We start from the raw sequence: 21,502 nt of genomic DNA, 5'->3' as shown, positions 1-21,502 counted from the left end.
CTTACGTTACTCTTCTGTTATGGCTACATGCATTGTCTGAACAAAAATTGGGATGTAGAAGGTTTATGAGACTTGTTCCGAAAGATGCAAGGTCTCTGGGCCTAGATATGGGCCCAATTGACATTCATGATTATCATTTTTTATTCTTTTCTTTAATCAAATAATTGATTATTAAATAGAGATGACAATTTCTGCTCTACCTAGCAGGTACTCCATGGATAAAGCAGTTTTTTTTTTTTTTTTTGCTTGAAAAATAGGTTTTGGGGCAGGGACGAATTTTGTGATTTTATAACCCATATGGGTATGGGTAAGTACGGTATTAGACTCAATCTGCCCCTCCTATTAGAAGGCATATGAACTTGGAAAATTGATAGTTTATTTATTTAACAATATTTTGAATTTTATGTGAAAGACAATTGATAGTTTATTTATTTTTTATATGTTTTAAACAAAAAATTGAAAACTTTTTATAATTCCATCAATGAGGTTCCAAGAGAGGCAAGATTACTTCTTCAAAAAGACTATTTTGGGATTCCGTCACTTTGTATAGGTTAATGGTCTTGCTTAATTTTGATTGACTTTTAATCTTTTGTTTCTTGAGCCTTGTATCGGGTTGGGTCCTTGGGATGAGAGAGTAAGGTTGTGTGTTTTGTTATTGGGTTTTGGGACAAGGTGGGCTACATCCTTCCTTGTTTTGATTTACCTTCTTTTTGATAATGGTTAATAAATTTTTTAGGTGGTTGCCCCTTCACTTAGAGTAAACTTAGGGGAATAAAAAATAATAATAATTGGAAATTTTGTTATTTATTTGTTTGTTATATATAATAGGAAATTAGATGTGGATTCTAAACCCAACCCAACCCTACCTGACCAGATATTATTGGAAGTCTTGTGAACTTATGCATTATGTGTTGAATTTAACAATATTATAAATTTTATGCGAAGGATAATTGATAGTTTATGTGTTTTCTACATGTTTTAATCAAATAATTGAAAACTTTGATATTTGATCATGTTATTTTACTTGTTTATTGCTTATATATAATAAAAAAAAATAGATGTGAATTCTAGACCCAGACCATCCCATGCTCAAATGAGGAGAGGGTTCTGCATTTTCATGTAAGGGAAAGATTTGGGTTTTGAAAATCTAACCCATTATGGGTTTTAGAGAGGATACCTCGCCAAACTGACCCCATTGCCATCCTTGTTGTTAAATATAAAGAAAACTTCAGCTGTCCACAACTGAAATCACTTTGGCTGTTTGTAAAAAATAGCAGAGCCTCTACACATTGACACCTTAGCTAATTCAGGTTCTCATTTGTCTTTTCAAATAAAAAGGTAACAAGTGTAAATACTATTTTACCCACACTCATTATGAGATGTCATTCACATAAGACATTCTCATAATGTCATTCACATTATGAGTGTAAATACTGTTTTTTATAAATATGTTTGCCAAGGAGAGAAAATAAAAATAGAGCTAGTCTAATGGTCTATACAGCTATGCCTTCAAGATTGTTAGTTATGTCACTGTTGCAGGAATCAATCCTGTCTGTGGATTGATGTCAAATTCATGGGCAGGATGCGATTTATAAGGGGGCTACTAATAGACTAGGAGGGCATAAGATCCCTTGTAGCTGCCGATAAAAGGTGGGAAAAGCATCTAAACAGATCTTTCATATTTTTTAAATCTATTTCCTTATGATCTTCAACTTTACTAATGTCTTTGGCCTTATTCTTTTTCATTTTTTTAGGCCGCGTTGATGTGAAACTCCAAAGAGAAAAGACCATTAAATGAAAAGGTTAAAAAAGGAAAGCTGGGGAGAAACCACTGGGCTCAGTTTGGAAGGAGTATAAATACAAATGTGTGAAGTGTAAAATCTTATATTTTGTATATATTCATGTTGTACCTATTTATATTTGTATTCTTTCCTGAGCCTGGTGTTAGACAAGCTTTCCATCCCTCTCTAAGTTGATTACATTATTATGTTATTGTTTGAACTCATATCATTATCTTGAAAAACGACATCACATCAGTCCCAAAATTAGCTACCAATATAGCACCCTTTTCTAAAAAACACCTATCAAAAGATGACATTGATTCCAAATATAGTCTTCATCTCCTTATTTTTTCATTTAGATTAGATTTTCTTTTTTCTTTTCTGTTCTGTAAGCTGAAAAATCAGCATACGAAAAGCGTTTTCTGTTTTTCCTTCAAACATGAAGCATCACTTTAACTGTATTTTATGCCTGAAAATCCGTGAAAGTTAAAAAAGCAGCTCCTGGTTAACCCTCCGGCAGGTACTGAGAGTCTGAGACCCAACAAAGACTGAGATATAAATCAGATTAAGACACACTCTGGTTGTGGATTGTGGTTGTGTATGGAACAGAGTAACGTATTGGCTAGTATGATTGATTGATTTTTCTCTTTCAACCTTTATTGTACAATAGACATTGACACTGGGTAAAGGAAGAAATTTTAAAATAAAAAATAAAAAAAGCAATAATGCTCGCTACCCCCTGTCACAAGACCAGACTGGTCAGTTGGGCAGCCTTTGTTTGAAATATGATGACAACCACTTCAATTTCACCTTTGCTTTTTCATCATTCTTTATTCACTCTCATCTTTTTATTAACTACTATCTACTTATCTAGTATATGTTTTCTTGTTTTCATCTTAAGTTGATGAAGTCTCAAAATATGTTTTTATTCTCTAATACATCTCTTCATACAAAATTCTATTATTAAGCTTAAAATATTATACTGAAATTAATTAATTATAATGGATGTAATAACCAATAAGACTAGGCAACCTAAAAGCCTAAGTCCTAAGGTGAGGTTACTAATAAATACGTTTTTTATTCTCTAACACTGTCACCATTATTAAGTAGGGATTGTTTGTAGTTAAAAATTAAATAAAATAAATATTTTTAACGTTGGTGATTCTTAAATTATTACTTAAACAAAGGATAACTTGTATATCAAAAGCATCAGATGCCAATAAATAATTAAAGATGGCCTTTTAATTCCTTTCATCTCTCTATATTTTACAGGTTATCCTTACCTTTGTGTTGGCTTCAGCTTTAAAACAAGCTGCAGCCTGCAGGGTCCCGCCACGTCACTCAAATAACTTTGACAAACAACAACAAACGAGAGCTGGAGCGGGAGTAATCCAGTTATTAAATATTATTTAAGGCCATGGAGGCCACCTAACACATGAACATCTCTGCTTCTCTCTATTTCCTCTGACACAAAACAACTTGGATCTTCAATTCATGGTTACTACGACTACGAGCTGTAGCTGTAGGAGTTGCATCAGCTTCTTCAACCGCCCCGTAATACGAAAAGAAGAAAAAAGCTTCATCAATCCAGGGGGGAAGGGAAGGGGAAGGGAAATGTCGTCGGCAGAGCCCAGGTTCCGGCTATCGGGGTGTGGAAAGCTTGACGGGGTGGCTACGTGGCTCATCAACAGTGTTGCAACTGCATTCTTTGCCTCTCTAGAGAGATGTTCTTGTATCAATATCGCCACTGAAGATGATAAATACGATGATACCAATGACTTGCCTCTGATTTACAACGACGGGAATCTCGGCCTTGACAGCGGGACTGGATTCCGACAACGAACCGGCAAGGGAAAGAAGAAAGGTGCGCTCCTCGACGATATGATCACCGATAATGTTATATAAATATAAATTAACTAGAATCTTGCATGCCTGTCTATAATCTGATGGAGGCTGTTATATATATATATTCATATATGGATTCTCATGAAGATTGATTGAGATAGAAGGTATAATTCTAAATCTGTGTGTTGAAAGTTAATTACTTTCTTTTAAACAATGCAATAACATTTATATAAATTCACCAGGCGATTATGTATTATTCCACAAGTTGTTAAGATTTTCTTTTGCTAGATTATTTTCTTTCTTAAAAGTGATAAAAGCTTAGGCTGTTTGGTGAGGATCAGTTTTTAATCTCTAACACGCTCCCTCGCGAAACCATTAATTCAACATTAAACCACTGTGGAACACTAGATTACTTAGTCAAATAAGCTCTAATATCATCTCAATAAATCATTCAATATAAAAGCTTTTTTTTTTTTTTAATCAATATAAAAGCTTAAGCAATTAGGTGAAGGACCTAAATAGGTTTTTAATCTTTAACATTTCTTCATCAAAATTTCTTTTGTCAATAAACTATATATACCCTCCATTTATATTAACCACAGAAAAAGAATTACATGCATTCCATCCGGAGGGAGTTGATATACACGTTCTCAGACCTCCTTACATACTACATATGCTAGTTTATTAGGTATATAGTATCTTCGGACCTTTTTACATGATATAACCTATATACATCCAGCATAAATATATAATATTTCTGGACCAGTAGGTATGAACAGAACTGAACTGCACCGAGTGTATTGGAAAGGGACAAAATTGGATGTCATTGGGCTATTCAAGTTTCTCATAGAGGCATGGAGGCCCATGAGCTAATTTACTATGTTGGAAATTTGGAAGCCTTAACCTCATTGTCTTTTTTAAAATAAAAACGAATGTTGAAATACAGATATTGTATGATTTAAAACAAAAGCACATTTTTCAAACAGGTTTTTTCTATTTCAGTTTTAGAAAAAAATAAATTACAACAAAGAACATATTTTCAGACCATGGTTTTAATTTGTTTCTCAAACACAAAACAAGAAAAAAGACTTCACATTGAATGCAGTTGATCAAGTCAAGATGGTTCACATTCTCTCCTGTGAATAGATTTTAGGTCAATCGTCTCTTATAACAACCTGCAATGAATCCTGAACTCTTGAGCTGCACTGCATTTTATAACTAAAGAATATTGGGTACCTGCCCTTTGATTCAGAACCCATGGGTCAAGGGTGTTGCCAAACCTATATATAAGAACAGTCGCCACTTCAAGGCTGGTCCTCAGATCAGCCTACGCTCTGCCCTTTTGAAGAATAGTCCAACTATGGTGCACTTTGTTGCAGTTTGGGAGGCTTTTCATGCAAACGGCTTTTGGCATCGAATGAACCTGGAAAGTCACGAAGCCCTATATAAAAATCTGGAAAGCGGCTCTTGAAATCCTTGAAATCCATCAAGTCCTGAAGCCCTGTTTGGTAAAAAACCAGAAGGTTGTTAAGGCAGCTGAATCACTTCATAAGCCCTACCTGTTGGGCTTTTCAATTTCTTGCATGCTAATCAAGTGTATGTAATTTCACATTTCACAAGTTATATTCATCATTGAAGACCCATTCGGTTTTTTTTTTTTTTTTTTGGGACTTTGAGAGAGGAAAAGTTGGTTAATAGGATTTTGGTTTCCAATGACCAAGATGCCCATATTCTTTTTTCAGATTTGTATAGGGTTCATGGAAAAGATATTTTCCCTGAATATCAACTACCCGATCTCCCATGTGGATAAATAATTTTTCCACTTGAGGGGAAAGTTATGAACATATGTGGATAAGTAATTTTCCCACTTGAGGGGAAAGTTATGAACACTTGAATATGACAAAATTACCCCTTTTAATAATGTTATTTTATGGCTAGAACGATCATTTTCTTACTTGGAAAATAATAGAACATGGGTAAATGCACTAACCCAAATAACTTTCCAAAGAATGAACTGGCCTGAAGACTTTAACAAGCATCCACTCTTCTCTACGACATTCCCTGCAGCCTTAATTTGATATTAGAAGCCACCAATCAGTTGAATTTGATGGTGTTTTACCTAACTGGCTATGGGACCAATAATTTTGTCCCATGCAAGCCATAAATGCAAGTGAGAAGTTGAATGATTGTGAGGCACATGCACCTTATAATTGGCGTGGAACAAAATGATTGATACCACAGCCAGTAAAACAGCTATCAAATTCAGGTAATCTATTTTCATATTACACTGAATTAACATGGCCAAGCCGAACCTTCTATATATGTCCCCAGCTGCGAAGAAAAGTGGGAGGAGGGCGAGTGTATGTATATAGAGCGTAGACTGCGACTTTTTTCCTTCCAAATTCCAATACTAAAGTAAGAAGAAACAAGAGAGAAAGAGAGACTAATAAAAGGCAGACACGGCTTATAAATAAGAAGAGCCTTTGTGATTCCATTATTAACTTTGATTTGGTGTCTGCCTCGTGCCACCCACCTTGCCTTACATTACATATTTAATCTTTGCCGGTAGTACCTTTATGATTCTCTCAATCTCTTCATCACCTTTTGTTCTCTGTTGGAGTTGTGTATTCAGCAAAACATACAAGGGCTATCAATAGGACTGGTGAGATCACATTGGCACCCCCACATGCAGATCCCACCGTGCATTAGGAACATCAAGATGTTCTCAATACACAATACACAGGTGGGAAGTGCTGTGGGATGCCGATTGATCTCTTATCTGATTCAGTTTCGAGACCTATATATTTCTTATTGAGTCACTTTCTGTTCTATCTTGTCCCGACCCATTGATAGCCCTAAGGCTTATTGTTATTCGTTGGATTAGCATTTTCCTATACAATAGTGCCTCTTTTAAATTTTAACAGTTAAAAATAAAAAAGGAAAAAGTGATTTTCCATTAATTTAATATAATTTGTATTGCTAAAGTAACAAAGGTTCAATTCGTTTTTGATCCGTGTTCAGGTTCAATCTGTTGCCGAACTGAATGGTGGTCACGAGTCAAATCTTTCATGAGTGATTTGAGTTTGATTTGGCTCGATTTAAATTAAGTTTGGAGTCGAATTTGTTAATCGAGTTGAGCTTGAGCCCAATGAAACTCTATTCATGAGGTTTTCAGGCCTAGTATTAAATAAACCATTTTTATTTTATATATATAGATATATATATATATATATATAGTAAATAATTTTTATAATTATTTTTTGTATATATAATATTAAATAATTTTTTTGCCTAAAAAAATAATAATTCTATACATATTTAAAAAAAATTGACTTATATTTGAGCTCAAGCCAAGCCGAGTTCAAACTTACAAGCTATGAACCGAGTCAAACAAGAACTCAAGTCTCTAACTTGAACTGAACTCAAACTTGATACATTCTTGTGAACTGAACTCGAATAATCAAATATTCAGCTCGACTCGAATCTACCCCTACACGTGAACTCTTCGGTTCAAGTGGCTAAAAACGAACAACCCTTTTCAGCTCCACAAGACATATTCAACGGCTCAGCCAATTAAACACCCTAACAGTTGTCTTACTCTTAAAGCCCCGTTTGGGCAAGGACTTCGCTTTTAAAAAGCCATCAAAACTCAGCAGAGGATTGTACATAGTAGCAGTTAATAATAATGTTTCATGGCATCGTGGTAAATACTTGTTTTTTTGACTCTTACCAAACATTGTTCATAGGCTTTTCGTGTTAGCCAAGCCAAAAGCCAAAAGTCACGACTTGAAAGCCCTATCGAATATGTGAAGTAAAATTTCTTTAGCAGGTAATCTACTGGGCTTTGGATTTGATTTATTATAAGGCTGTATTTGGCATGCTTTCAGTTTCAGAGAATTGATTCTGATAAACTTTTAAATTTTATGATTTTATTTTTGAAATTAGATATATGAAATTGTTGCAAAAATAATTCTTTTTCGTCAGCTCAAAATTGATTCTTTTGAAACAAAACTTTTTTATGTGGCAGCATCACAGATTTTTCCTTTCTTTTATTTGGAGCAAAATTTTAAGCCTTAAACAACAAGAAGGAAACCCGAAAGTTGCACCAACAGGGTGCAGCCCCTAACAGAGGTGAAGAGCCACTCATGTTCTTATTTAATTATATTATATAAGAAGACATAGAGGTCAATTAATTTCCAGACCACTTAATAGATTTCTAACAACTTCCGAAAGCTATATGATAGGATGAAATTGTGGTGCAGTTCTCACACACAAATCACGCAAATTAGTAACGCAGAATGCTTTGAAAAAGCATTGTAAATATTCTTTGACATCGCATTCAGGCCTTACCTAATAACTCAATCTCTCTCTCTCTCTCCACAAAAGCTTTTTCCAAGTCTCTCAAATGCATCGCTTTCATCCTCAATTCCTGATATTTCAGTAATGAGTTCGGATTTGGTCCTTTACACCCTTTGTATTTAAGAACATCTTGTGAGGATCAAATCCAATTTTTACGACCCATGTAACATTTAATAATAATAATAAGATTATTATTAAGAAATGAAATTGCTAATAAGATTATTTAATGAGCTTTTCTAAATAATTTAGAAAACTTTCACGTGGAAAGTATATAAACCCTTTGATAGACCAATGAGTTTTAAATAGAAAAATAAAAACTTGACACCTATTAATAATAAAAATTAGCAATAATTCAAGGAATGGGTAAGCGGGAGTTGAGTCAGTTGACACAATAGCCCGTCCACTGCATTATTTTCTATTTTCTGATGAATGGTTTTGGAAAGGACACAGAACTCAGTCACATGACATATATAATAGTTGATCATCACGATGGAAGACAATTAACTATTTGACCTAACATATTTTCCACCACCACCATTATCATTATCATTGTCATATAGACTATATAAAGAAGTGGATACTTGCGTTGGATTCTATTCAGGCTATAAAAGTTAATTTTAAATGTTAATATATAATAAATGCTTAGTACTTAATTACACGTGTTGTTTTTATATTATTTTATTTTAAAATAAATTATAGCAATTATTTTGCTGATGCTTAATCCTATATGCTTATAAATAACTCAAAATCCCTGACAATGTTAATAGTGAGTTCAAAATTATCAAATGACTCGTGCATTGGTGACGAGAGTGGAGGAGAATATAAGAATTAATTTGGGTAGGTAAGTGTGGCAAATGAGAATAAAGAGCTAGTGGTGAATGACGAGATAAGTGGAGGAGAATATAAGAATTAATTTGGGTAGGTAAGTGTGGCAAATGAGAATAAAGAGCTAGTGGTGAATGACGAGATAAGTGGAGGTGAAAGTTCAAATGAAAACAACGGTGAAAAAGGTAGAGGTGTAAAAATAGATGAAATAAATAGTTTTCTAGTACTATATGTGCAATGGTGCATGGAGGCAGTGGAGATGAGGGTGATGGCCAGCAATTTTGGGCACATAACTTGTGTGGCTAATTAGATCAGTTGATTTGTTCATGGAAACCACTGGTCCACTTTGACAAACCGGCCGGATCAGGGATTTCATTTGATATATCACTTGGATGGAAAACACTAATCTACTACTCTATGAATTCTCTTAGTTTGCCTTGATTTTTAGCTAAAAATTTCGTAAATTATTTGACAACCTACACTTTAGTTGGGAGACTATTTTAATAGTCTAGATTGTTGGTTCCATTTAATACCTTGTTTAGACCATCTTCTTCTTTTTCTTCTTGCTCCATAGGGCTACACATATAGCGGGGCATAGCCCATTTTCCAAACACATAACCCCGGTCCAGCCCAACCCTGGTGCAAGTGGGGAATTCAATCCCAAGCATCCCATACAACCAATAGGAGACCTTATCAACAAGCTAATTGAAACCTTGCAGATAATCTATTTCTTTTCATGGAATGGGAATAGAAGAGTTATTTGTCACAGAATGTTGAGAAAATAAGAATATTATTAAACAAAACAAGAAAAAAGAAAAGGTTATAGCAATAGATTTCTTAAGATGAATGACAATTTTTTTTTTTTTTATTTGTTTTAAATCGCATCCAACAGAAGTATGAAGTTTATGATTTGTGAAAACCAAGATCGATGTATAAAGAGATGTGATTTATCATCTTTACAATACAAGGGCAATATTGCAAAACAATTGATCCTTTTATTTTCTTCTCTCTCCGTTTATTATCCTATGCCTAGCCCTCAACTCCATTCATTAGGACTACAAATGGATCGTATCAAATAAGATATAAGATACAGATCCTATCAACTCTTCAACTCTACTCATTGGCGATGTCACGTGGATAGGTGTGGGTAGCGGTGTCGTAGGTAGGAAATCCGGATGACTTACGAAACAAGAGCTCCCCCTGCATTTTTTTTTTTTTTTTTTTTTTTTACTGTGCCACGCTCCTTAGGAATGGCATCCCTCTTTTTTTGTTTTATCTTTCTGTTTATGTATGTATTTATTAAGTACGCATTTGGGAACCTAGGTGATTTGCTTCTTCCCTGTCAATCGCAGGTTACAGAAGTTCTGATTAAGAGGGGTTGAATCCTTCATGGCTGCCATGGTGGGGCACGGGCCCCTCTTTATCTGCCGCGAAACCAAGATCTTATGCTTATGTGGTTGCAGAGACTTGTGCTCTTGAACAGAATTACATTGGAATTAAACCTCCCTCTTTCATCCAGTACGGTGAACCTGCAATTTTTTACTCAGGCCCTCAATACCGGAAATCAAATACTTACCCTTAGCCCATTTTGTTTTGCAGAAAGAGGTGGTTTAATTCCAATGCGAGGAAGATTTTTTGAAAGTTTGGCTTAGAGAGGTCATTTATCTCAAGGGATTCTTATTTTGATTCTTCAAATGGTCTCCGTTCTTTAAGCCTGATGAAGATCCCACCATCCTTCCTATCCGGATTAATCTTCCAAAGCTGCCTATTTATCTTTATGGGTAGGATTTCATAAAGTCAATTGCAGACAACATTGGAAAGGTACTAAAAATCCATATTGCTACTTTGTAGTGTACGATGGCTACGACTGCTCGGGTTTGTGTTGAAGTAGATATAGCCAAGCCTTTAGTGGAAAAGGTTCGGATTGGTGTGGGGAAAGACAGTTTCTTCCAACATATTGTTTATGAGAACATTCCTATCTATTGTAGCAAATGTCGTAAAATTGGCCATGTCCAAAGAGAATGTAAGAAAATGGGAAAAGATAGAAAGGAAAGTAAAGTGACTAAAGAAAACAAAGAAATCAATGAAAAGAAACATCTTTGTGTTGAGAAGGGTGGTCCCCTTGAAGTGAAGAGAAAGATTGAACGCCAAGAGTGGAGGCCGATTGGTGTTGTTAGCAAATTTGGCATCATTAGCTCGCCAAGTAAATTAGATGAGGGCCGATTGGTGTTGTTGAGGTCTCTTCCTCCCCGGCTTCAATTAATATGTCTTGCTCTAATAAAAATGTTACGCAGGAAATAAAGTTAACAATTGAGGATGATCTACAAGAGGTGTTTGGCAAGCCAATGATGGATGCAAAGAATGATGAAGTTAATGTTCATGATGACTTGGAAATCATGGGAGATAGGGTCACTGGAAAAGCTACCAAGAGAGACCAAGGTCTGTTGACGGAGACACCATTAACAAAAACTCAATTAATTTAATATGAACTGATGCCACGGTTCTAAGGAGGTTCCATAGCAACCTTGCTATGAAAGTAACAGAAGTTATTCAAAGAGTGGCTGAGACTGTTCAAGGTGATGATGAAGGGTCTCAGATTGACAGTTCACTAGCTAATGTTGAAAGTTCGCCGGTGCCCAAGGAATTACAACAACCGTTTGTGGCAGACACCCCCATCTCTCACGAACCAAGTCAACCAGTGGTTGAACCAACTTTTGTGGAGGTGAAATCGGAACGAGTTAGAAAGCCAATTAAGGCTATGTATGAGTGGCCTCAATCTTTGCCTTGTTTTTAGCCATGATTACATCTCTCTTTTGGAATTCCAGAGGTATTACCAACCAAAAAATGGTACGGCGTTTAGAGAAACTTTTTCAAATTCGTAGAATTTCCTTGTTGATTATTTTAGAGCCATTTCTTGCTTCTATTAAAGCTCAAGATTTAATGGGGAAATTTGGGATGGATTTCTCTATTACAAGAAATTATGAAAATAGTAAGATTTGGATTTTTGGAAAATCTGATTTTCCAAATCCAATTGGTGGACTCTTGGAATCAATGCATTACCACTAAGAATATAGACAATAGATCCAATGGTTCTTGTTTTGTTACAGCCGTTTATGCAAGTTGTAATTACATCACCAGGCGTGAATCATGGGAACATATTAAAACTCTATCTATTGGAATAAGCCTTCCTTGGATCTTAGGAAGTGACTTTAATGTTGTAAAAGGAACTACTAAAAGCGTGGGCCGTCATTTTTCAGTTGGGCCCAATGATTGAATTTGAAAATTTTATGCTAGAAGTGGGGTTGATTGACTTGGGTTACATAAGTAACCAATTCACAAGGTCTAACGATTCAGCTACTGCTAGACTTTACTGATGTTTGGTTAATCTACATTAGCATAACTCTTTCTCTCTCACGTAAGTTTTCCATTTAAATAGGTCCTACTCGGACCATGTCCCTCTCCTAGTCATAATAATAGATAGACCTAAAAGTGGGCCCGGGCCTTTTAGGTTCCAATGGATGTGGACTCTCCACCCGGGTTTCATGACTGTAGTAAAGGATTCTTGGGAAGTTAATATTGAAGGAAATGCTATTTTTATTTTAGCTAAAATTTTGAAACTGTTGAAGAATGGTTTAAAAAATTGGAATAGTAATGTTTTTGGTGATATTTTTTAGAATGCAAAGGAAGCAGAAGAAAATGTCACAAATGCTGAATTAAGGGTCCAATTGGACAATTCAAAGAGTAACCAAATGAATCTGCAGCCGGCAAATGACAATCTCCACCCATGTCTTGCTCAAGAAGAGGCTTTTATAAGGCATAGATATCGCAAAAATGGCTAATGGATGGTGATCGCAATACTAGGTTTTTTTTTTTTGTTTTTTCTCTCATCTATTAAATATCAACAAAATTATTCTTCAATTAATAGAATTTGGTATGATGGTATGGAATTACTTGTCAGAATGTTCTTAAAAACCATGCCATTAGTTTCTTTGAAAAAATGTTGACTGATGAGGGGTGTGAAAACCATGACTACTTGTTTCAAACTATCCCTTGCCTCGTAATAGACGAGGATAATTGAATGTTGACTCAGGTTTCAAGTTGCAAAGAAATTAAAGACACTGTATTCTTTATGAAATTAGAAAGTGCGCATGGTCTAATGGGTTTGATGGTATATTTTTTACTAAATGTTGGGAAATTGTTGGCAATGATGTCTGTAATGCAATTAGAGAAATTTTTTAATACACCGTCTCTCTCAAGTAACGGTTTCAATGGACCGGTTTTGGACTGAACCCCATCTAGTCCACAATCAATTTGGACAAATTGGATAGACCAAAAAGACATATATAGTGGATTGGACCAATCCAGTCCAAAATATTTATTAGATTGGATTGGACTTGGTCCATCCGTAATAAATTTATATTGGATTTGTTTGGATTAAAGCCAATATTCAGTCCATTGATATAAGATAAGAATATATATGTCAATAGACCATGTTTGGGCTGAAACCAAACTAAATTAAAATGAATTTGAACAAATTGGACGATCCAAACATTGAATTGAACTGGTCCAAATTATTCATTGGATTAGATTGGACCTGGTCCATTTGTAATGGACTCACATTGGACTGGATTGGATTGGACCAAATCCAGTCCAATCGACACCCCTACTGTCAAGGTACTATACATCTACATTCATTGTTCTTGTCCCAAAGAAAGAAGCACCTAGGACTTTTGCAGATTTTTGGCCAATAAGCTTATGTAATTTCTGTTATAAAATTTATGCAAAAATCCTATCTCATAGATTGGCTATTATTCTCCCAAAAATGATATCTTTGGAACAAGGTGCTTTTGTCAAGGGGGAAGGTATTGGTGACAACATCGGTTTGGCTCAAGAAATGGTAGCGGAAATCAGTAGGAAGGTCAGACATGGTAATGTGATCTTCAACATGGACATGGCTAAATCTTATGATAGAATGAATTGGGGGTTTGTTTTCAAAGCCCTTTAAAGTTTTGGGTTTAATAGTATTTGGATTGATTTAATTGGGCTTTGCATTTGTAATTATTGGTTCTTAGTAATCATTAGCGACTCTCCAACTAGTTATTTTCATTCTACTAGGGGCCTTATACAAGGAGACCCCTCGTCCCCTAGCATCTTTATTATTCCTTAAGAAGTTCTTAGTAGAGGGTTGAAAATGATATTTCAAAATGGGTACGTCCCCTACTATGCTATGCCAAGAGGTTGCAATGTGGTATCGCACAGTTTGTTTGCTAATGACATTATTATTCTCTCAAGGTTCAATAAAAGTGGTTTACAGAATTTAATGCAGTTCATTGATGTTTATCAAAAGGCCTCAGGACAACTGGTGAACAAGGAGAAATCATGTTTTATTATGATTAAAACAAGTCATGGTACTCAAAAACATCTCCCTTTCATCTACTTGGGAGCTCCAATTGGTAAAAGGAACCCAAGATCTAGAGACTTTGATGAGCTTGTAGGAAAAAACAAAAGAAAAATTGAAGGATGGAAAGCCAAATCTCTTTCAATTGGTGGAAAGTTAATCTTACTCCACCATGTTTTGCAAAGTTTACCCATGTACATTCTTAGTGCTTGCTCGCCTATTAAAGATTTCATTAAACGGATAAATCAATTGTTTGCTAGTTTTCTTTGGGGTGCTTCAAATTTTGGCTCTAGGATGCAATGGATAAGTTGGAGTAAGGTGTGAAAGCAAGCATACAAATGAAGGTGGCCTTGGGATAAGAGAAATTTCTGACATAATAAAGTCCTTTCGAATTAAAGTTTGGTATAGATTAATATTAAATTACAACATCTGGGCCTACTTCATTCAATTAAAGTACATAAAAAGCACTCATCTCCCACTACTTTCTTTGCCAAGAACTTGTACTAGAGTCTAGAAAGAAGTGATAAGCCTAAAGCAATTTGCATTGTCTCACTGCCAATGGATTGTGGGAAGAGGAGAAGTAAGTATCATTTTGGCATGATAATATGGTGGTGGTGGAGATTGAAGATTTTACTCTCAAACAAGTTCTTAATTGTGATGGGTCGTGGAGCTTTAATACAAGTCAGAATATCCCTCATTGTATCATATGGTGGTGGTGGAGATTGAAGATTTTACTCTCAAACAAGTTCTTAATTGTGATGGGTCGTGGAGCTTTAATACAAGTCAGAATATCCCTCATTGTATCATGAATCAAATTAAGGAAGCTAAATGTTTCATTGAAGATGAGGATGATCGGCTAATTTGGAACAGTAACATGAATGGTCACTTCTCTCTTAACTCAGCATTAGAGCTAGTTAGAAGTCGTGATCCTATAATTGATTGGGAAAGTTTTGTTTGGAAAAAAGGCATGCCTACTAGAATCTCTATGTTTATATGGCGTTTTATGCATGGTGCCCTTCCAACTAATGACTTAAGCCATGAAGCGTGGGGTAAATTTGGTTTTAAAACGCTGTTGTTGTGGTATCCATTGATCTGAATCCTTTCATCACTTGTTTGTAGGTAGGGTTATGGTTCAAAAGGTTTGGAATCTCTTCTCTTGTTTATTTGACATACACATTAATCACTCACAACATACTGGTGATCGTGTGAGAGCATGGTGGCGTCAATGCAAATTTGACTCTCAAGTTGACAATTTAATACCTACTACCCCATGTCTCATTCTAATGAGCTGATTTGGAAGGAGAAATGCAAAAGTGTTTTTGAAGGAAAAGCTTCAACATCTAATGAGCTGATTTCAAGAGTGAAGAATTGGTTGATTGATATTAATGCCATCCAAAAACTTCCTCTCAATGCTAGCTTTAACAACCTTGTGCTCCAAACTCTTAATATTACAACCAAAGATGTTAGGCAAAGGAAAATTAGATGTGTAGTGTGAAAATTTCCAATCCATTATCGATATAAATTAAATGTACATGGTGCTAGTCGGCGAAACCCAAGTGACAATGGTGGGGGTGGAATTGTTAGGGATGCCTTGGGAGGTTTTTGCTTTATTTTCTACAATTTCTATGGCTATGCTTCCTCCATTCAAGTTGAGTTCTTGGCTCTTCTCGATGGGTTAGACTTTTGTCTCTAACTTGGAATCACTGAATTAGAAATTGAGAGTGACAATGAGGTGCTAGTTGGCTTCATTAACGGGACAACATCTCACCCATCGTCAATTACCTACACTTATATAAAGATCAAAAGAATTCTTGGTAACATGAGGTATTCTATTGGTCACTCATTGAGAGAAGGAAATAGGTATGCAGATTACCTTGCAAACGTGGGTGTGAATTTGAAAAGCAATGCAACTTTTAATCCCGTTCTTCATACATTGGCAAAGCTTAGAAGGCTTTTGCATGAGGATTATGTTAATCTTCCTATTCTGAGAATTGGATAAATTCAATTGTGTTTTGATTTTTCATTTGATAATGGTTAATAAAACTTGAGATTCCCCCCACCTAGAGTAAAGTTTGGGGATTGAAAAAAAAAAGATATAGATAGATGCAAATTTGATTTGCTTATATTCAAATTCAAATAAAACCTAGTCTATTAGATTCATATGGGATTTGATCCTGAGTCAGATTGCAATCGAATATTTGGAATAACATCAATAGATTGAATTAAAATGATTAAGATATCATTCGTTATTAACAAAATGAAGTGAAAATGATTTTTATAACATACAGGTTGTGTTTGGTTTGAAGAAAAAAATAGGAAAGGGAAGGGAAAAGTAGGAAAACCTTTACAAACCTTGTATAAATTTTTTTACCTTTCCCTTCCTTTCCCTACCTTTTCCTTCAAACCAAATATGACCATAATGAACAAAATGAATTGAAAATAACTTATATGAAAGTTGAACCTATGACATTTTAGTAAAAGCACAACATGCTGACCAACTTTATTGGTAGAATCAATATAAATTTTAATATACTACTGTGAGAACATGTATTATTAATGATATAGTATTTGGATTCAACTTTTATGACCCATATTGAATGGAATTGATTTATATTCGATCCTATTAGAAACGGATTGAATTTGGATTGCCTTGTCTAACATAAACCCGGACAAATATACCATTTGCATGTGCCACTAAACAATTTCAAAAGTACCCTCTCATTGGATTTTTGAAATACTATTGTTTGTGCCTCACGAATCATTATTCATCCATCATCAAGGAGATGGATGTTAATTCCTCTGGACTCTAGCAACCATGGCCGACCAACTCTCTCTTTCATTCCTTCCCTCGGTATTTAGAAAAAAGGGATTTGGATATCTTGCCATAAAAAATCCAACGCACTGGATCATACTCAGATATCCTTGTACTACTAGTTCAATCTTGACCGTTGAAATTAGGATAATTATTATGTGATTAAAAGGTGTATGATGTCATCATTCCCATATCCAATGGCTGGCAAGCCATTTACATCACTTTCCATTTGCTCTGATGAAGCCAAACAACAAGTATCGCTTCGCTTCCTGAGCTTTCTAAAAAGTGGACCCCCTGTTCTCGCATAGTTTGGTGCACGTCTCAGTTTCTGGTGTCATTTTCTTCATTCTTTATAAAGCTTGGGTTGCCATGGTGATTTCAAACTTTTCAGATTACCAAAACATCCACCCACAGACTCCATTAAAAGTAGAATTGGGATCTCCTATCAACAATAAATTATACCCCAACATGATCAAACATCCCACATCAAGTCTCAATTTTACCATGGATATATAAATAATAATATGCAAGTAAATGATAAAGAAGATATAATTTTAATAAAGTTCACACTTAATTTTAAGTTTTATGACTTTGCACCAAAACGAAGGCAAATATCTAATTTATAATCATTTATAATAATATAGATGATATGTCATGATGTATACTTAACTTTTCACTTTAATTAAGGGTCAACAACCCACGTCTCTCTCTCTCTCTCTCTCTCTCTGTTAATGGAAGGTCCGACTTGGTGCGCAACCACCCTCTCTCCGGTTTCCTCTGGGCACGCGAGGAGCCGGCGCCGAGCCGCGCACGTGGTGCCACGTCAGATCTTCCCTTTGAGCCTCCCACGTGCCCGTCCCGTATCGTACCGAAACGTGGCTAAGTAGAACTGTGGATCACAGGCTTTTGTTTCTTCGCGATTAAGCTAATTTTTGGTTGGGCCCATGATGCATGAGCTTATGTCACACCAAATTGGCAATTTCTCTCCGAAAAAGCAAACACAGCCTCGCACGATTTCAGTGCCACACTTTATTTCGTTCAATAGTCTCGAACAGGGAATAAGAAGTAGTAGATGGTATTGTTGGGTAAGCGCTCGCTCTGTAGACGGTCTTGTGTAGACTAATTGTCGAAAGTGGGACCCATACCCATGAGGCCATGAGGCCATGAGGCGTGAGCGTCCATAAATAATGAACCCCTACGCCTCGTTTCTTCCCTTTCCTCCCCCTCACTCCCCTTCCCTGTTTCGGTTAGACTTAGAGAGTGTTATTAGGTGCTTTTTCTCTTTTCTGGTCTTAACAGTAAGCACGTTCCTTCCCGAGGGAATGCTACCCGATTTCGACTTGCCACCGTGTCCGGTTTTCGAAGGCGGATTCACGCCTTGGGAAAGCCAAGAATTTGTGTCCCTTTTTCAGACACCAGTAAAACAAGAGAATTCCGGTTCGGACGAACCAAACCGGGCGGTTTCTGCCGAGGACGAACGGAAGCGGAGACGGATGATATCGAACCGGGAATCGGCAAGGAGGTCTCGCATGAGAAAACAGAAGCATTTAGAGGACCTAAGGGATCAGCTGAATCGGCTGAGAGTCGAGAACGGAGAGATCACCACCCGGTTGGGCATCATTACTCGTAACTGCCACCTCATACGCAGGGATAACGACCGACTCAAATCAGAATCCGTCCTTCTCCGGCAGAGACTCTCGGATATTAGCCGGATTCTTCTTTACCGGCAGCTCCAACAATTCTCTTCCCCGTCATTATGCCCGTCAACCAACAGACCCCTTAATCTTAATTATAATAACGGCCTCCATTTAATTCCTTAAAAACGGTAACTCTGAGGAAACGCATAGCTTCAAACTTTCAGTCTCTCTCTCTCTCTCTCTCTCTTCTCTATATATCATCTAGTTATCTCTATCTACTACTGTAAATTAAAATCCGGGGCACGAAAAGGCTCAGTCAAGTGGCAGTTTTTTTGGCTACTTTGAAAAAAATAGCTGTATAAGGAAATACAGCTAAGAGGTTTTAGGTGAAAAGCAGAGTGTATCATTATAATGTAAGATTTCAAGTTCGAGTTTTGTTTCGTATGCAATCTTCCAAGTCTTTGTTTGGCATTTTGGAATCCTAAGATCACTTTGCGTTCATCTTGTTTGCTCTCTCTGCTCGTCCCTCTGTAAATATTAATTGTTAAAGAAAAATTTCATGTCACACCAAACAGCATGACGACGTCCAAAATTCTGCAGTCAGCCCAAATATATAACTCAATACTTTTGACAAGTAATTACTCTCAATATAATTATAATATACGTAAGACAGTGGACTTGTGCCCTAATACTCTGTATAATTATTCTGATTGCGATACCCTCTCGCTCTGTGACAAGGTTGATTCATGATATAAATAATAAATTAATAATAATGGAATGTCAATTCTCAAGTAAAACCTCGCAATTCTTTCCTGTTAAAAAAAACAATGGATTTTCACTTGTCATGACGGAAGATTCCACGAACCTGTTTTTAATAAAATATCAACCAAAGGCACCCTATTTTTTATGGGTTTTATTTATTTTTTCTTTAGACAAATAGAGAGAATGTCGGAAGTGGAAACCTTTCATCATTCAATATTTTATAGAGGAATTAAGAAGGAAATGAAGAGTGTAATTAATGACCTTAATAACGTTACAAAAGAGAAGTGCATCCGAAAGGTTGATCAAATGGTATTTGGATAAAAAAAAAATTGCATCGAGTTGAGAACTTGAGAAATGATCAACTTTCGGGTGAAGCAACTTTTTGTAGTTTCTTGGAAGCAGTTCAGTCAATAAAGTCGAATCAATGCTGAATCCAAATGGGCCCTTAAAAGCTCGTTAAGATGATTTTGCAACAGCAGCAGATATCGACTCCATTATATGGGCTCCAATGTGTTGTCAACTCTACTTTTAGAAGCCATCACTGCTTCTACAGCGTTCAAGGCCACTCTACAGTCTACACAGTCACTAGTAAAAGATAGCTTTGAATTTGATGTGCACAAAAAATGGATTTGTCATGGCCGGCCTAGTGTGTACAATGAACCCATAAAAGTAGTAGAAAAGCTTTATAGTTAGGAGAAAACAACCTGCACTGTTTGGGAGATTTATGTGTGCATGTGCATGATACGTGACCATGAGCGCAGTGAGTTCACATCTGCTACTGCGACCTCCCGATTGTTTGAAATAAAATATTAGCTAGTGTTTGCGTGATGGCTTGAAATTACTGCAACAGTCATGTGTTCATGTTTCACCGGGAGGTCACAAGCAATGAGTTTGAACTCAGAGTATGGGATAAACCAATGTTTGCATCCAACATCCTTTTAACCAAAACAAGACAAGAATTGAATGAGGTAAGTTGTCATGTAGAGGAAATTCCCAGACAGACTATGTTGAGTATTATATATGTCTCAGAAAGTGCCAACTGGCTCAATTGATAAGATCGGTTGTAACATATACTTGGTTTCAATCCCATCATTGCCGGGGTTGGCGGGTTAATTAGGTACATGCGTATATAAATATATATTTCATGCATATATACATGCATGTATGTATATTTTTTTGATAAACTACGTATTGTGCATACATATACACATATATATATATATATATATATATATATATAGATATATATATATATATTTATATCAAAATTTAGGATCTATTTAGGTTATAATCGGAATTGAAATCAAAATTGGAATGATTTATTTTCATAATCTATTTGATTCAGACAGGAATGAGAATATGAATTGAAATAGACAGAAATGATATTTCATTCTTCCATTGCCATTCCAGTAGGAATGGAAATGGGATTCTAATTCCACCCAACTAAATAGTTGGATTTCGAATAGTCTATTCCAATTTCTATTCCAAACTCATATTCCTGCAAATCAAATAAAGCCTTAATATGAATTAATTGGTTTAGTTAATCCTAGCTTGGGCTGAATTTAAACTGAATACTTAAAATTTTAATGTAAGATAGCCCCATATTGAACAGATTGCCAGATTGGGTTTGACTTTGCATCAAGCCCAATTCTTAGAATTTGGCCTAGATTAAGCTTAAACCCAGCTTAGGCCACCTGATTAAGCTTACACCTAAAATAAATTTCCTGATCGGAATGCTACTCAATTTGAAGTTTTATTTTTTTTAGGTGTATTGTTGCACCAAATAAAATATACATAGGTGTACTACGTACACTGAGATTTTGGCCTTTGGCCTTATCCATGAGCATGTGCATCGAGATCTAATATAACCATCATTAAATATATTTAATGGGAAGAAAACAACAAAAAATAAAATATGATTACTTTATACCCATATAAAACAACACAACTTTATTTAAGATATTAATAATTAAGTGGCTACTTTTTCTTGAGGATTATTATATGAAACTCCCCAATACTTTCCTTCATTTCTCTTAAATTCATCCTTACTTTTCAAAATCTCCTTCTCAGAGAATTCTTGTTA

General features: G+C 35.7%; 1 long non-coding RNA gene across 1 annotated transcript; it reads left to right on the top strand.

The window, feature by feature from the left end:
* The first annotated feature begins 3,153 nt into the window (after window positions 1-3,153).
* On the top strand, window positions 3,154-5,269 carry LOC148847744 (uncharacterized). Its single transcript, XR_016101027.1, has 2 exons — window positions 3,154-3,645; window positions 5,006-5,269. It is a non-coding gene; the product is annotated as an uncharacterized LOC148847744 (long non-coding RNA).
* The last annotated feature ends 16,233 nt before the right edge of the window (window positions 5,270-21,502 follow it).

Source organism: Nelumbo lutea, chromosome 6, assembly GCF_056320005.1.
Source record: "Nelumbo lutea isolate HS-2025 chromosome 6, American lotus-T2T, whole genome shotgun sequence".
In the NCBI taxonomy this organism is placed as follows: domain Eukaryota; kingdom Viridiplantae; phylum Streptophyta; class Magnoliopsida; order Proteales; family Nelumbonaceae; genus Nelumbo; species Nelumbo lutea.
The sequence above is the reverse complement of the archived record's forward strand: the minus strand, read 5'-3'. Positions and strand labels throughout refer to the sequence as shown.